This window comes from Cornus florida, unplaced genomic scaffold (genome assembly GCF_030987335.1).
Source record: "Cornus florida cultivar Cherokee Brave unplaced genomic scaffold, ASM3098733v1 CherokeeBrave_3.0.0_Hap2_Chr02, whole genome shotgun sequence".
NCBI lineage: Eukaryota > Viridiplantae > Streptophyta > Magnoliopsida > Cornales > Cornaceae > Cornus > Cornus florida.
The window spans coordinates 29,984,286-30,001,358 of NW_026775572.1; positions in this window are offsets into that span (position 1 = coordinate 29,984,286).

A 17,073-nucleotide genomic window follows, 5' to 3' on the forward strand; every position below is an offset into this window, starting at 1 on the left:
ATGGCTATAATAAAAGGGTAGTGCACTCCCAATTAGGCAGGTCCCTGACCATACCCAAAAGTCAACATAGGGTTAGTCCCTGACTATCCCTCCGACTAATCCAAACTCATCCATTAATTATTAGTTACGGTGAAATATGAAAGACATTATTATAACAATAATTAATGCACCCAAATACCCTTTCAATTAACTTTTTTTTTTTTTTTTTTTTTTTTTTTAAAAAAAAAAAAAGAAACATTACACTAAAGACCCAACTAGTGAGAGTATAAAAATTCTTAAAACAACTTAACACTAGGAATAAGTCCTTGTAAAATTATAGTTTTCCATACTCTCCATTATAGTACTGAAAAAAAATAATCTGTATATATATATATCAGATTTTAAATTGGTAAAACTACCTCACCATCATTTCAAAATCCGCAAGCCCTCACAATTTAAGCTTATAACATTTAAATCTAATTTTTTGAAAAGGTATCATAATTATTGAAAACTTAATAATATTTTCCTCCAATTTCTCTAACTTTTAAATACTAACAAAATATATAAAAATAATAATTAATTAAATGATTTAAAGCAAAAACAACCTGTTCCAAATTTCACTACCAGTCACTATTAATCACTTTTCTAACTTAAATCCCATTGTTTCCACTATTATATCATGGCTTCATTTATACATTCACCCATCTAGTTTATTAAACTAGAATTTTTAAAGAAAGTATAAAAGTCAATGGACCCACCACACAATTCATGTCTCTCAATTTACATCTAATTCCTAACTGACCTAGTAAACTTAAACAAATACAACTGACATTCTGTTCCTTGATTCGGTTCATCAATAAAGTCATGGTATCAAGTAGTTTCCTACCAGGATTATATTTATATATAAATAATATATACACAAAGCTTATATATATATATATATCCTAACCATCTGTTCCTACTTTTCTAGTTACTTATTTACATAATGGAATAGGAAGAGTTCAAAGATAAGATTTATATTTACTCAGTGACTATTAATTAAATCTGATAATAAAAATAATCAGTCAAGAATCTTTAGGAATGGATTATAAAGGTAATGGATTATAATAAGTCTAATTTATACGTCCAAAGCTAAACATAAAGTGATCAAATAAGAATTCGACAGATGCTTCACACACATACATGTCACATATATATCCCTTAATCAAAGTTATAACAGTACAATTACAATTGGGTTCTATGATCAATCATACCCATATGCTCTAATAAGGAATCAAATTTTTGCAATTCTATGCATATAAGTTCACTAAGAAATTAATATATCCAAGTTACGAATATATGTAAAATTACAAAGCAAGATTAACTTGCCTGAGGTATAATTAATTCTTCCTTCCTACGCGAATTCCCACTTATCGTTCCTTCCCTTGGCTACTGTAGAAAGACACAATGTCAGATCACTCTCTCTGGTCCCTTCCTTTCCCGTTATCGTGCTAATATTTTTTTTTATAAAAAAATCGCAGTGAAGAGTTATAGAGATATAGGGAGTCAAGTGAGATAATATAGCGATTTAAATTTTTTTAAAATTTAAATTAGTTAACCAACTCTATCATAATGTCCTATTTAAATTTAAACAGAGATAACAATTAAATTAAATTAAATTAATAAATATATGTATATGATATATATTTTTTTTTACACGGGTTTTACATTCTACCCTCCTAGAAAGAAATTTTGTCCTCGAAATTTGTGTACCTTATTCGAATAAATGTGGGTACTTTCTCTTCATTTCTGACTTTAGCTCCCAAGTAGCCTCTCTCTCGTCCTCATGATTCCACTGCACTTTCACCAGAGGTGTCTCTGCCCGCCTCAACTATTTCACCATACTGTCAACAATGCGAACAGGTGTCTTAACATAGGTTGCATTAGGACGAATCTGGACCTCTGTGCAGTTAATGGCCTGAGTTTCATCCCTCAAGCACCTCCTCAACATGGAGACATGGAAAACATCATGAAAACAGATAGTCTGGGTGGTAAAGCCAATCTATACGCCACCTTTTATCTCAAAAGGTCCAATGAATCGAGGAGCTAGCTTCCCTTTTTTCCTGCCAAATCTCGTAACCCCCTTTATTGGTGATATTTTCAAGAACACCAAGTCTCCCACACTAAACTCCAAAGCTCGACGACGTCGATCTGCATAACTCTTTTGTCGACTCTGAGCTGTGTGAAGTTGATCTCGAATGATGGCAACCTTCTCTGTAGTCTCTTGCACCAACTTTGGCCCCAAAAAACTACCATCACCAACCTCACCCCAACATACAGGTGAATGACAAGGTCTACCATAAAGTGCCTTATACGGTGCCATGCCGATACTAGCCTGATAGTTGTTATTATAAGCGAACTCAACCAGTGAAATGTGGTCCTCCCAATTGTCCCTAAAATCTAGCGTGCAAGCACGAAGCATATCCTCCAACACTTGAATGACCCTCTCGGACTGGCAATCGGTCTGAGGATGAAAAACAGTACTCAAACTCAAAGGAGTACCAAAAGCTGTAAGGAAACTACTCCAAAATCGAGATGAAAAAAGAGGATCACGATCTAAAACAATAGACACCGACACTCCATGGAGCTTAACTATGTCTCTGATGTAGATCTTACATAATTCCTTTACAGTATCAGTAGCTCGAATGGGTAGAAAATGAGCTGATTTAGTCAATCTGTCCACTATCACCCACACTGTATCATGGTTATGTATCGATCTCGGTAACCCCACAACAAAATCCATCGTCACATGCTCCCATTTCCACTTAGGCATAGGCAAAGGCTGTAATAGTCCTACTGGTCTCTAGTGCTCAGCCTTCACTCGCTGACAAGTGAAACATCTAGATATAAACTCTGCCACATCACGTTTCATGCCTTTCCACCATAACTGCCTCTTAAGATCATGATACATCTTAGTGCCACCTGGGTGCACTATGATCTCTCTCTTGAGGTCTCCTAAATCTGGAACATATAGCCTACCTCGAAATCTTATACCACCATTAACTCCATACGTCTTACATTAATTATTAACAGCCTCAACTGCTTTGGTCTGTAACCTGTCATCCTGAGTCTAAGAATGAATGATCCGGCTGATTGAAGTAGGTTGTATAGTCAAACTACAAAGAAGAGCCCCTATACTCTGAGAACTCGGCATGATAGAAAACTCTGCCAATGCTTCTAACATCATCCACTCCTGAATCATCATAAAGGCAACTAATCCTCTCGGTTTCTGACTTAAGGCATCTGTTACCACATTCGCCTTTCCAGGATGATACTGAAGGGTCATATCAAAATCCTTCATCTTCTCCATCCACCTCTGTTGCCTCACATTCAACTCCTTCTGAGTGTAGAGGTACTTAAGGCTCTTGTGATCTGAGAATAACTCAAATTCCTCGCCATTCAAGTAATGCCTCCACACCTTCAATGCAAGAACCACTGCTGCTAATTCCAGGTTATGTGTAGGGTAATTCCGCTCATGTGGCTTAAGTTGCCTAGAGGTATATGCTACCACCTTACCATCTTGTATCAAAACACAACCAAGACACTGATGTGATGCATCTGTGTAGATCATAAATCTCTCACCACTAACAGGAATGGTAAGAATTGGTACCGAAGTCAATCTCGTCTTCAACTCCTCAAATGCCTGCTTACAGCGGTGGTCCCAAACAAACTTCACATCCTTTCGAGTCAAACGGGTCAAAAGTGCAACAATCTTGGAGAAACCCTCAATGAAGCGCCTGTAATATCCTACCAGTCCCAAGAAGCTATGAATCTCAGTGACTGTAGTAGGCCATTTCCAACTCATCACAGCCTCCACCTTGGCAGAATCTACTGAAACTCCATCCTTAGAGATCACATGCCCCAAAAACTGAATCTGCTCCTGCCAAAAGTCACACTTCTCAAACTTAGCATAGAGCTGATGCTCACACAAAGTCTGAAGTGTAATGCTCAAGTGTCTTTCATGCTCCTCCTTAGTCTTGGAATATGTCAAGATGTCATTAACAAATAGCACAACAAACTGATCCAAGTAAAGTCGAAACACTCTGTTCATCAAATCCATAAAAGCTGCCGGAGCGTTAGTCAACCCAAAAGGCATGACTAAGAACTCATAGAGGCCATAACGAGTCCTGAAGGCAGTCTTCGGAATATCCTCCTCCCTAATCCTCAGCTGATGGTACCCAGTCCTCAAGTTAATCTTAGAGAACAACTGTGCCCCTCTGAGTTGATCAAACAAATCATCAATGCGTGGTAATGGATACTTGTTCTTAATAGTGACCTTATTTAACGCACGGTAGTCAATACATAAGCAGAGTGACCCATCTTTCTTCTTGACAAATAGAATAGGTGCTCCCTAAGGTGATGTGCTAGGTTGAATAAACCCTGGATCTTGCAACTCTTGAGTCTGCTTCTTCAACTCACTCAATTTAACTGGCACCATTCTGTAGGGTGCCCTGGAGGTAGGTGAAATACCAGGAATGAGGTCGATGTAGAAATCCACTGCCCTCCTAGGAGGCAAACCCGGGATATCTTGAAACACATCTGCATACTCTGACACTGTAGACAACTGCTAGATAGTCACGAGTTGCTCAATCACCTCGATGTATACGAGAAATCCCATAGTCATGGTGCCTTTGAACTCCTCACACTTATATCGAGAAGGTAACTGTCCCAGAACTGAGAATACAGTAATTCTCTCATAACAGTCCAATTGAGCATGATATCTAGCCAACCAATCCATACCCAATATATCATCAAAGTCTCTCATACGTAATACAATCAAATCAATAGGGTACTCCAACTCCCCAATTGTAATAGGACAAGCACGACATATTCTATCAAGTGCCGTTGCACTTCCGAGTGGAGTTGTAATAGATAGGGTATTACTCATATGTCCAGGTTCTAATCCCAGTGTGTCCACAAATGATAGTGCAATAAAAGAATATGAAGAACCTGAATCAAATAGTACTCTAGCTATACTGCCATAAATAGTAAGTGTACTTTCCACTATTATTAGTGCCTGGTCATGTCTCCCACCTAGAAAAACTGCATAAACCCTTGCACCTCCTTACTGCTGTGGTGCCTGACCTCTCTGCTGGTTATTCTTATGAGGCTTAGGATAATTACAAGCCAAATGTCCTTGCTCATGACAATTGTAATAATGCCCGCTAAACTGATATGGTTGTGCATCATGAGGTGTGGTTGGTACTAAAGCTGTGGATTGCTCACCTTCACCAACTCTCTATCGTTTCCCTACTCGCCAATCTTGTCTACCTCTCTGCCAAGACTGACCCTGCCAGTTTCTCTGAGTTTGCTGCTGCTGACCCCTCTAATTCTATTGAGAGTTGCTCTGATTCTGTTGAGAGCAGCTAGCCCCCTTATTTTTCTGTTCTGCCCTATGCTCCTTCTGTTTCTGAAAGGAAATGTTATTATTCTCCTCTATCACCATGGCACATTCCACCACTTTAGCATAAGTGTCATAACGATGACCCACCACAAACTTCTTCACATGAGAGATCAACCCTCGCTCAAACTTTCTAACCTTGTGTAACTCATTCGCAACAATCTGAGGAGTGAATTAGGATAACTCTGTAAACTTCCTCTCGTACTCACTGACTGACGTATCATTATTTTGTTTTAGCTACATGAACTCAGCTGCCTTCTTCTCCTTCACTGATTGTGGAAAGTATTTGTCATTGAACCAAGTTTTAAAATCATCCCAGGTTATAGCTACAATGTCCACAACCATCCTGGTCTCTGACTGCCACCATTGGCGTGCCTCACCAGATAAAACAAAAGCGCCAATCTTCCTTTTCTGCACCTCAGTGCAGTCCATCATCTCAAAGTATTTTTCCATATCTTCAATCCACTTCTCAGCATCAAGTGGATCGGTAGCTCTAACAAATTCAACAGCCCGCAATTTGCGTATATCTCTGATAAATCCAATTATAGGATTCGGAGCATGAGGTGCATCCTCCAACTGAACATCGTCATGGTTAACACCACCACGACCGGCACCTCCCAGACCTTTACCTTTAGTAGGTCGTCCTCTACCTCCTGACATCCAATTTTCAATAAAGAATGTCAATGATAAGTCTCACAAGTAATTTATACTTTAAACTGGAGCATGGTAAGAGTGCAGATAATTTATATAAGTATATGCTCCTATTGTTACTGTCACTTTTCTTAGCCAGGTAATTCTTAACGTAGGCTCTGATACCAAACTGTCACACCCCAAATTTTAACCCAAAGACTTTTTGTCTTGTATGTAAAATCTGATGTGTAACTTCCACCAATTCTCAACATGCATCCATTATAAAATATAACTATAATGAATCTCTATTATCCAATTTATTAAACATAAGTGTCTGACAAACATATATCAGATCCATAAATAGAGGTAAAATTCCCTCTAACATAACAAAACATCTATGACCACTGAATCAACTCGATAAAGTTTCATAAAACATTAACTTTATTAAAATAATCATAATAAAGGAAAACTGAGCTAAAATAAATCAATGCGCAACGAGCTAAAATCCGTCCTCGTCATGTGTCTCCATCACGTTCCTACTCTACGAGTACCCGAAATGTGATAATGGGGTGAGCTCACAAGCTCAGCAAGAAATGCCAAACACAATCATCATTCAGTAGGCTAACCTTACCTTGCATTCCCATATATATAAGCAACTCAATAAATGTATTAATTAAATATGCATATCCCAGTTAACTATGAACTCTACAATAACCATCATTTATTTTTAATAAATTCACATATCTCACATGAGCCCCAGGCTTTCATCCAATAAAGTGGTGTGAATCGTATAATCCCTGACTACCGAAAACACACGTGTGGCTGGATTGTATGTCTATTCCCCAGATGATCCCTAATCACGTCCACACAATAAGGGCTTATTAGACCCATGGCCATAATAAAAGGGCAGTGCACTCCCAATTAGGCAGGTTTTGACCATACCCAAAAGTCATCATAGGGTTAGTCCCTGACTACCCCTCCGACTAATCCAAACTCATCCATTAATTATTTATTATGGTGAAATATGAAAGACTTTATTATAATAGTAATTAATGCACCCAAATACCCTTTTAATTAACTCTTTTTTTTTTTTTTTTTTTTTTTTTAAAAGAAACATTACACTAAAGACCCAACTAGTGAGAGTATAAAAATTCTTAACACAACCTAACACTAGGAATAAGTCCCTGTAAAATTATAGTTTTCCATACTCTCCATTATAGTACTGAAAAAAAATAATCTGTATATATATATTAGATTTTAAATTGGTAAAACTACCTCACCATCATTTCAAAATCAGCAAGCCCACACAATTTAAGCTTATAACATTTAAATCTAATTTTTTGAAAAGGTATCATAATTATTGAAAACTTAATAATATTTTCCTCCAATTTCTCTAACTTTTAAATACTAACACAATATATAAAAATAATAATTAATTAAATGATTTAAAGTAAAAACAACCTGTTCCAAATTTCACTACCAGTCACTATTAATCACTGTTCCAACTTAAATCCCATTGTTTCCACTATTATATCATGGCTTTATTTATACATTCACCCATTTAGTTTATTAAACTAGAATTTTCAAAGAAAGTATAAAAGTCAATGGACCCACCGCACAATTCATGTCTCTCAATTTACATCTAATTTCCAACTGACCTAGTAAACTAAAACAAATACAATTGACATTCTGTGCCTTGATTCGGTTCATCAATAAAGTCTTGGTATCAAGTAGTTACCTACCAGGATTATATTTATATACAAATAATATATACACAAAGCTTATATATATATATATCCTAACCATCTGTTCCTACGTTTCTAGTTACTTATTTACATAATGGAATAGGAAGAGTTCAAAGATAAGATTTATATTTACTCAGTGACTATTAATTAAATCTGATAATAAAAATAATCGGTCAAGAATCTTTAGGAATGGATTATAAAGGTAATGGATTATAATAATTCCAATTTATACATCCAAAGCTAAACATAAAGTGATCAAATAAGAATTCGACAGATGTTTCACACACATACACGTCACATATATATCCCCTAATCTAAGTTATAACATTATAATTATTGGGTTCTATGATCAATCATACCCATATGCTCTAATAAGGAAACAAATTTTTGCAATTCTATGCATATAAGTTCACTAAGAAATTAATATATCCAAGTTACGAATATATATAAAATTACAAAGCAAGATTAACTTGCCTGAGGTATAATTAATTCTTCCTTCCTACGTGAATTCTCGCTTATCGTTCCTTCCCTCGGCTACTGCAGAAAGACACGATGTCAGATTACTCTCTCTGATCCCTTCTTCTCTCGTTATCGTGCTAATATTTTTTTAAAAAAAATCGCAGTGAAGAGTTATAGAGATATAGGGAGTCAGGTGAGATTTAAAATTTAAATTAGTTAACTAACTCTATCACAATATCCTGTTTAAATTCAAACAGAGATAACAATTAAATTAAATTAAATTAATAAATATATTTATATGATATATATATTTTTACACGGGTCTTACAACCTTCTTCCCAAGCTGGGACTTAAACTTTCCAATCCAAGAATCTACCTGAGCTGCATTATCCTCAACTTTTATATTAATAGAAACACTATTCATTTCAATCTCATATGTGCCAATTCTTGATAAAAGCCAAGTCGGTACAATCCTTAGTTTTCTGATTTTAATCACACTTAACATAGAAACCTTTTACCCTAGAGATGATATATATATATATATAAATTTTTGGTATTTATTTGTTTAACAGAACATGTATCTAGCCAAGTTTGCATATTTCGCAGTAAATATCGCCCTACGATTTTTGTACTCATACATTAAAATATCAAAATACATCTTTAGAACTCAACATGTACCCAATGTATGTAGACTAATACATAATGACAAATATGAAAAGTCATGGTACAACTCCGTTGAGAGTGTGCCCAACGGAATGGTTGTAAAATATAATATGAATAATTAATCTTGAAAATGGTGAATATATTTAATTTGCTCTTTTATCCAATTTTTACTTATTTTAATTTTACCAAAATAAAACTAAAATCAAACCACAAAGCAAAAATAAAGTGCAAGTAAAGTAAACAGAGTTTGAGAGATGATATTAGGATTTTAGCAAGGAAACCCCAATTGGTAGAATAAACCAATTGTAACAGGAAAAACCTCGTTGGACTTTGCAATCCTGAGATAAAGGATCCACTATATTTGAAGCAAAGTATACCGAATGTTGACTCAGTCTCACTGGTATCTTTATCGGGGTGTGCACAAAAGGATGCACAAAACTTTGAATTTGGAAATTAGTGTCAAGTGGGCACCATAATTTAAATTTATAAACCGCTTAACACCTATACTATGTAGTATAAGTGAGAAGGGATTGTCCCAAGGGATTGAGTTGTCGTACTAGCTTGTGGAATCACTATTAGGGTTAGCAGGTTGAGTGATCAAACAAATAGTGGGTTGGTTGAACTAGAGAGCAAATTAAACTAAATAATTGAATGCAATAAAGAGTAAGTAAGAGAGAGAGATCTTGGGGTTTAGAGGTCACCACCAAACAGTACTTTTCTACACCCTTAACAAGTGACTAATGAGGGAAATGTGTGTTACAATATTGATGTGTGTGTGTGTGTGTGTTTGGTTGATTCAATTAGTAAGGATGACCAATTAAGTATATATTGTCTAAGCAACATATGAAAAGCACAATATATCTAACAATTAAGTATATATTATCTAAGTAGTATGTGAAAAGCACAATATATCTAGCAAGTCATTAATCCTTCCATTAAACTCACAAGCCAAATACACCACAATGTTAGAGACATATGCTACTTGCATTCAAAAGTATGGAACATCAAACAACAAGCATGGATTGTTCTCCCATCTAACAGCTATACTAGCACCGTACTACAATTAAGCTAATGACATGAAATTAAACTAAGGGAGAGGCACAATCTATCAAGCAATGAGCATGAACCATTAAGAAAATTACAAGAGCATTCTATTAAGCACTATTTTTTGACAATCTCTAGATCTATGACAGTAATACATATAGACATGCATTAATAACACAAGAAATAGAGACAAACACATGAACATCTATTCTAGCATACATAGACATATGGATAGAATGAAATGATCAATTGCAAGCATTAAACCACATAAATAATTGAATAAACAAGATATATATATATAAAAGTGCCAAAACATGTATTATAATACTAATCCCTCAATAATACACAAAATCAAGATGTAGAAAGCATGCTTGGGGCTAACTCTAGCCCCAAGAGGATGTCTACCCACTCATGGTAATGCTTCTCCAACCCTCAAGGGCAAAACTCCATAGAAGAAATCTACTCCTTGGTTGATCAAGAGCTCCCAAGCTTGTGTCTCTAGCCTTCTCCTCCTTTCTTCCTCCCTAAGAATAGCCTCTATTGTGATAGATTGGTCCTCCTCAAAAAGTGTATCATATTCTATATATAGGTAGGTCAAGTGACACACAAAATGAGCTGGGGTCATGCACAAAATATTCCCCAATGATTGGACAAAGGACAACTTTTGTGAGCTGAAAATTAAACGTTTTTGCACTGCAGGAAGTTCGATCGATCGAACCTTGGACTTGGATCGATCGAACATGGCTGAGATCTATCAAACTGAAGTTGGATCGATCCTCAATGGCGGCGCCTTTTTGGATAAAAACAAATCTGAGATATTTTGAAGATATTTTTTGGGAAAAGGACAAAAGTGGTTGGTAGGGACATGATTATATGCCGCATCTTATCATGCTTTACGTCCTTCTCCTATATGCACTGACATGTTATATATGACTTTACTAGTTGTGTAAGTAGATAGTCTGTTGCTATGTTGCATGCTAGCTGTTTACTTTCATGTCTGGTTTTGGCATTGTCTCTAAGGATCTGACGTATCCCTTGGATGCATTCTTGTTTCGCGAGTTTCTTCCTTGGATAGGAGAAATTCATTCTGTAAGGACCCATGTCGGGAACCTTCTTGTCTGTTCTGTCAATCGATGCGAGTAAGGCTCATGTGAGTGTAGAATCGTAGTTCTTGTCTAGTGGAGTAAGACATGGGCCAGGGAGGCACCATTTCATTTCATTTTCCTTGGTGGCTTCTAGATCTAAGGCCTTAAGTGTATGGTGCCAGTGTCATTGTTGTCAGAGTTTTGGGATTTACTACCCCAACTCTCGCAGATGCCTGGTTCCCGTGGTGCTTTTGGTAATGATCATTCTTGCTAGAGACGTTAAACACTAGTATTCATAGAGTTTCACAACTCTATTACTTCCTCATTTCTATCTTGCATTTTTATTCTTGCTAAGTCTAGATACTGTTTTTATGGTTCATATACATTGAAAGGAACTGAGTAAGGGATTGCATGAGCATTCAAGTCATTTTGAGCATTTAGACATAATTTCGATCGATCCAAGTTTTGGTTCGATCGAACATTGGTTCGATCGATCCAACTATGGACTCGATCGATCCAGCTCTCATTTTGCACCCAACACTTAGAAAATTTTAGACCTGCATCCAAACTCCAAAATGCATGCTCTCGGGATCTCCAAATTTTCGAAAGTTCGATCGATCGTAAACCATTTCGATCGATCGAACAACCTTTCGATCGATCCAACATGTGGTTCGATCGATCATGAGTCCCAACACTTAGAAAAATTTTGGACCTGCATCCAAATTCCAAAATGCATGCTCTCGGGACTTTTCAAAATTTTTCATGTTCGATCGATCGAATTCCAAGTTCGATCGATCCAAGGTTCCAGCACATATCAACTCTTGAACCCTTAAACTTGTACATTCTTTATCCTCTTCGATCGATTGAAATCTTTCTTCGATCGATCGAAATTTGCATCTCATTAAAAAAAAAAAATTCAAAAAAATGCCATTAAGAGTGGAGACCTAAGTTCGATCGATCGAACTCCATCTTCGATCGATCGAACTCTGCATATCGTGTTTTTAAAAATATAACCGAGTTGGATCGATCACTTTGGATCGATCTAACTTCAAAAGGGAACCAAACCCTAGTCTCCCTCTTCTCTCAATCTCATCTCAATCCGGCCAACCTCCATTCCAATCATCTTCCCCATCTCCGGCGAGCCAATTCCGGCAAGGTAGAGCCTTATTTTCACCGCGGCTTCGCACCCTCTCTCTCATCTCATTCCTCTCGGTTTTGAGGTAAATCGCCAGCCATTTCTTGATTTAAAAGTTTAATCAATGCATGATTAATGATTTTCTATATTGATTTATGTTGTATGTGTATTAATCATCCATTTTGAAACATCAATTTCATGATTATGGTATACATATTCACACATGCATTCGGCCGAACCAATTTGGGGATTTTTGATGTGATTTGGCATTTGGGGAGTGTTTGGGTGTTGAGGATGGGATGTTTGGTGTGTAGATGGGCCCATAAACACGTTTGTGTGGGCCTCGTGCTCTATATCTCACAGATCTGTGACTTTTCAGATTCGGTATTCGCACAGTTCGATAGATCGAACTTGTTCTTCGATCGATCGAAGTAGTGAACTTCATTTCACTATCTTCGATCGATCCAATCTTGTACACTTTCATGCTTCGATCAATCCAAGTGTTGGATTGATCCAATTCACTTCGATCGATCCAACTTTTGAACATTTTTCACTTCGATCGATCGAAAATCTCTGTGATCGATCGAACTTAAAGTTCAATCGATCGAACTTTCACAGATCATACATACACACTCCATTCATCTTATGTTGTCTTCATGCTATCTTTATATGCACAATGCCTGTGATATTCCACATTAGATGCATTTCATACCTACATTGCTTAGCATGATTCACATTTTATCATCATCATAGATTCATGTCATCCGTATTTTGTCTATCTTATTTGACATACATGTTTCTATTATGCATTTAAATTCTTATATCTGGCACGGACTTATATTGAAATTTTCTTGTCTTTTTGCAGATCATGCCTCCGCGGTACAAGAGTACAGCCAAGAGATCTTCGGGGCCACAGCGACCCCGCAGACATATACGGCCCAGGATAGAGATGGTTGCAGAGCCATCTCATGCTCAGGCGGAGCCCGCACAGGCTACTCCCCCTCAGTCCCCATCCCACGAGGCTGAGGAGGGAGCTGACCACATGCCATCTACATCCCAGGCTCCTCCAGCCTTCACACCATCACCTTCTCCTGTGCGCCATCAGGCAGATGCAGCCGCCATGCCATCACCGCAGCCACCTCTACCGGCTTAGCGCCGTGACCAGTTGCTGCCGAGATATGCAGCTATGACCATGGCTCAGGAGTCATACTTCGATACTGAGTACTTCTCCGAGTCTATCCTGACCCGGTCTGGCTATCAGGATATCATGCAGCGGGGCCTTTCAGCCATCTTTGCCCCAGTCACCGGCCTTGTATACCCACGACTGGTGCGGTTATTCTTTCAGCATCTCCGGCCCTCGCCACGATCTACCGCAGAGATGATCACTACACTGGATGGCCACGAGATTGTCATCACAGTTGACACTCTGGCCCGTGCTTGCCGGTGCCCACACCGGTGTCCACCTGAGCTTGCAGAGACATACCCAAGGCTGCATAGGCCTTCATTTTCTGACATGGCTGTCTCCTTGACAGGCCATCATGCCGGTGGTCAGACATTCACCACCAGGACCTTCTTGCCTGACGACCTCTGGTTCATTGACACAGTCTTTTCCAGAACATTTACATGGCGGGCCACAAGATCCAGAGGCGTCATGACTACTTGACAGCTCTTTATGCTTTTTACACGGGCTGCTGGGTATCTATCCCAGTCCTCATCTGGAGCGTGATAAGGTTACTGTATGATTCTTTCATTTCCAGGAAGGACCCTAAACGGTCCAAGGTCCTGCCCTTCGGACACCTCATCACGCAGATCCTTCTTGACCAGCGCTACAGAGTGCCCCCAGATGAGGAGCCCCTTGCACGGTCCAGCTTCTATAGGAGGAGCGACTGGAATAAGAGCTACAATGCTCTTATTCGGAGTCTTCAGGAGCCAGCTGTAGAGGTAGCAGCTGACCTAGAGGAGGAGGAGGCAGCCCAGGCACAGCCGGCACCTCCAGCAGTAGCGGATATCGCAGCGGACGACACACCGGTCGGTCCGGCTACCGAACGCATGGACATTGACCTGGAGCGACCTGCGGAGGAGTATGCCGATGCTGCAGATGATGCTGATGCCGCTGATACCAGTGATCAAGCCGCTGCTCAGGAGCGAGTTCGGGAGTCTTCTTCAGAGGCATCTCTGCCTGAGTCTCCAGTTCCCACTCCCGGATTCGGAGCACGTTTGCAGACACTGGAGGAGGACGTAGCAGCCATGCGAGCCGACATCACTGCCCACCGAGCTGCGTTCACCTCTTTCAGGGCGGATGTCATGGCTTGTTTTGCCGATCTCTCCAGCCGACTACCTGCACCTGCACCTGCACCTGCACCTCCAGCCACTGCAGATCTTTACGATCAGGCCTCCTGAGACTCCACTTCCAGTTGTTCTATGCTTTCATTTCTTTTATTCTGGATCTGTATTATACTGTCACTGTTACTGTATTATACTTTGCGGCCGGTCTGTCGGCTTTATTATTTTATTGATGTACCTGCACTTTATATTCTCTATATATTGCTTTTTGATTATGGATGTCTCTTAGTATCTCATATTTGTATGTTTGACTCCATCAGGTACACCACAGTGACTTCAGTGAGAGAGTGCTGCCTAATTTTTCAGGACCACTCTTACACCTCTCTCTATTTTCTATTTATCCCATCTTACACTTGCATGTCCACTGTGCATTGATTATCCTATCTTGTTATCTAATGATTTTATCCGAGTCCAAACTTTTCAGGACCACAGTTTATCCCAAGTTTGGGGGGGCCATGCCACCCACTTTGGATACTTCTATCCCAATCATTCATGTCTAAAGCACTGGTATACTCTTTCATTTGTTCTCTTCACACATTGAGGACAATGTGCAGTTTAAGTTTGAGGGTATTGGTGTATGTTTCAGTGTTACTTTAAAATTCAAATTTTGAGCATGTCTTGTGTATTTGAGGGATATTTCTATACTTGGTCCATTTCTAGCTATGATTTTGATCTTTTGAGGACTATATTGCTTAAAATTTAAAAATTGCTTGACTTGAGAGTCCAATACTCCTTGTATGCCTTGAGGATACCATGTAGGAGTAAATTTTTCAAAAGATTGATATCTTGCTTGCATTTGTGGTCCACATCATCCTGATTTTGTGATTGTTTTGAGATTCATTCTAGGATTCTACACTAGCACCGGTGCACGCTAGCATTCAATTGTGGGGTACATGCTTTGTTGATTATTGAATTGGTTATATCCCAATTGGGCTAGTAGTGTATTGAAAGGCTTTCATTCTTGATAAAGGTGGATAACAACCCCTTTTCATTGAGTAGCCGGGATTCTTGCCTCATTAAGCAGTGAACTTCTCGCGCCGAAAGGTGGAGGGCCCAAACTCTAGGTTAATAATTGAATTGAAAAAAAAAAAAAAAAGAGAGAGAGAGAAGAAGAAGTTGCAAAAAGCAATAAAAAGTGAGGACTTCTCCCAAAAGGTGAGAAGTGGGAAATGATTAGATGGTTGTTGTCTTGATTTGTAGCCTAGTTGATTTGAGTTGGCAAGTCCGTAGGGGTGTCTTAACACCTAATGCCCTAAAGCCATCTGGTTTGGGAGTCATTGACCTAAAGCTCGCTACATGAATCTTCTAGAAAGCTTAAGAGATCAACACATTGCACAATACTTCCATCTTTGATCATCAATAAAAAAAAATAAAAAAAAAAATAGAGTGAAAAGAATAAGCGCACCTAGAACAATAAAGCTTTAATAAAAGGTTCACTCTCTTATCTTGATGATCGGTACTAGATTTGTGTGCTAGTTTGAGGGTAAGGATGTGATTACTTCTCTAGTTAGCTAAGATAGCAACACACTTGATGCCGGACCTCTCACATGGATTCTAGACTTGTTTTGATTTTCATGATCATTTTCTTGATGTGTGGAGGACCATGCTTGCTTGCTTGATATTGAAATTTTGGAAGATTGCTTAGAAACGGTTGAAAAATTGCATACTTGAGGTAGTTTTCTCCCAATGCTTGTTCGCAATATTGGTGCCTCTTTTGAAAGAATGAGCTTAATGTTTGTGGGTACCATTTCTGGAAACCCTCACGAGACTTTACTCATCCACTAGGGGTAACCTAGGGGTTTAAAAGGCTTGTTGCATATGCTAAATGCAATCGTGTTCCCTACGAAAGTGGCGCTATCATTTTACTTGCTTTCCAGTTTATACTTGTTTAGTTGTTCATTTCATTCTTTTACTTCTTAGTTCATTGCTAGGGACTAGCAATATTTAAGTTTGGGGGTGTGATGAGCACTGAAAAGTGCGCATTTAAACCCGTTAAGCTTAAGCATTCTAGTACCTTTATCTATCTTACTTTGCCGTTTTAGACTTATTACGTGTTATTTATATTTTCGGGTACTAATCCCAAAATTGAGCTAACTCAGCCAAATAAGAGCTTAATTGAAGCAATCTTGAGATAAACCAAAGGAGGGAGCAAAGTGGAGAAAGCAAGGAGCAAAAAGGAATCAAAGTTGTGCAGCTGAAAAGTTCGATCGATCCAACTTAGAGTTCGATCGATCGAACATCTATGATCGATCACAGTACTTCTCGATAGATCCAACCTTGGCCTTTGCTGAAATTCCAAGTTCGATTGATCCAACATCACCTTCGATCGATCGAACCCTATTTTGTCCTATTCAAATGATTGATCTTATCCACAGCTGTACGCCTACCAACCACTTTTGTCCTTTTCCCCATAAATATGTTTGAAATATCTCAGCCTTGTCCTTATCCGGAGGAGTCAGACCACTTCGATCGATCCAAGATGTAGTTCGATCGATCGAACCCATCTTCGATCGATCCAAGTTAAGGTTCGATCGATCGAACTTCCTTCAG